This window comes from Oryzias melastigma, unplaced genomic scaffold (genome assembly GCF_002922805.2).
Source record: "Oryzias melastigma strain HK-1 unplaced genomic scaffold, ASM292280v2 sc00333, whole genome shotgun sequence".
NCBI lineage: Eukaryota > Metazoa > Chordata > Actinopteri > Beloniformes > Adrianichthyidae > Oryzias > Oryzias melastigma.
In genome coordinates, this window is record NW_023416934.1 from 140,760 (window position 1) to 143,125 (window position 2,366).

The window sequence follows — 2,366 nt, forward strand, 5'->3', positions numbered from 1 at the left end:
TACAATAACACAACTCTTTCAAAGCCAAGAAGACTTTTGAGATTTTTTTTCCTATCCTAAATGTTATTTCTGCTCCATGTTTGGATCCTGTCAGCAGCAGATGTTTCTCCTGTCTTCTATGGGACTCCTTCCTCCAGTTTCACAAACTGCTGCTCAGCTGAGCTGACTTGAACATTGATCCTGAATCCTCTCTCCATCTCTGCTGGAGCACGCTCACAACTGTGCTCCTTCCTTCATCTCTGTTCTGGTTGAGAGCAGAGTATCAGAGAGCAGCTCTCAGCCTTCCTCTGACCTCCACAGAGACTCTGCCAGCAAAGATCCACCATGAAAAATCCACAGAACATCACCCACAAAAACGAGTGGGTATGGGCGGGGCTGCTGCAGAAAGCGCAGGATAGAGAATTACTCAGAAATGTGTGAAGGACGAAATTACCGTTTGAGGTTGTTATAGTGAGGAATAAACATTATAATAAATATATTTAAAGCTAAAAAAAAAAAAAGCTGATTTTGCGTGATAAATACCATTTAAATTACTTTTGTTGATATGTAAACATTTGTAAATATTCCATAACTTCCCTCTCCTGTTTGTTAGAATGGACCTGAAGTACGGTGGCCGGGAATTGCAAAACAATAATACATTTACCAAAACACTTTTACAAATTTGACCGAAACACTTTTACAAGTTTGAAAAATAACTTTTACAATTTTATCAAAACACTTTTACAATTTCACCAAAGCACTTCTACGAGTTTGGCCGAAACACTTTTACAAGTTTGGCCGAAACACTTCTACAATTTCACCGAAACACTTTTACAAGTTGGTTTGCCCACAGGCCCCCCCTTTTCGTGTCCCAAACAGGAAGTAGTCCTTGACCTCAGACATCGCCCGGAAGATAATTCAGTGTTTGAATCGACACAGCCGACAACATTACAAGCGGATATGTTTTGCCCGTTTTGTGGAGTCTATTTCCCAGTTTTAGGCAGATTTTGTGGTAATTGTGGACATAGCTGGGACTTTTTGGCAGATACAGAGGGACAAGAGGGCGGTTTTATGGAAAGGCTGGTAAAATATTTTAATGAAGGCCACTCTTACAGCGTTATTGTTGACATGATGGAAACCCTACACAATGCCCGCATGTCTTTGCGGACCATGAAAGCGAAGATAAATGATGCTGGATTCTTCCGCAGAAAAAACTACGCCTCTGCGTTGGACATAAGAAACGCCATCAGACTAGAACTTCGTGGACCAGGACAGTTGTTTGGCTACAGGACAATGACACAGGTGCTTAGACAGAAGTATAAACTTCGCGTAAGGAGAGATCATGTTATGAATCTTCTGCGGGAGCTTAACCCTCGAGGTTGTGAGAGGAGGGCTAGAAGAAGATTTGTTAGACGGACATATCACTCTTTGGGACCAAACTACATGTGGCATGTGGACGGCTATGATAAGCTAAAGCCGTTTGGCCTCGCTATTTCAGGCTGCATTGATGGGTTTTCCCGTAAAGTTCTTTGGCTACAATGTGGATCCACAAATAATAATCCGAGAGTTATCGCTTATAATTTCCTGGAGTGTGTGAAAGAAGTCGGTGTTGTTCCAATGAGACTGCGGACTGATTGCGGCACAGAGAACAGTATCCTTGCCGCCATTCAGAGTACCCTGCGCGATTCACACAATGACCGCTTCTCTGGAGCATCTAGTCACATGTACGGGACATCAACAGCAAATCAACGGATCGTGTCCTGGTGATCCATCTTCAGAAAATCCAGGTAAATGTCCAATTTTGGTGTCGTGCTCTTGGCAGTATTATTACATTTTAATTGTGTAGGATTTTTACATTGTGCGTATAATCACGTTGGTAAGCAAGTAGTGAGTGACTGTTTTATCCTGTAGATCACAGTTCTGGATGGACTTGTTTGCAGACCTCAGAGACATGGGACACTTCAACGGAAGTCACTCGCATCAGTGTCTTCTGAGATTTTCTTTTTCTGATGTTGTTCAGAGAGACCTGAATGAGTGTGTGAGACTCTGGAACAGCCACAGGATTCGTCCCTCCAAAACTGCATCATGCCCTGGTGTCATTGGAAAATGCAGCACTTGCGTTGTTTGGCGCACGCTCCCAGGTTGCTCGGTCCAGCCATCTCCTCGTCCACATTCTTCAGGACATGAAGTGACCGTCTGCAAGACTCACAAAAACTTGTTTTTCTTACAAGTGAACTGCCACAAAACGGGCAATACATCTGTAGTTTTTAGTAGATTGACTGATACGATTCTTCGACTGGATGGTTTCCTTTCATCTGTAAAACACGGTCCTTCCCGCTCTCACGTATCACTTCCGGGCGATGTCTGGGGTAAGGACTACTTCCTGT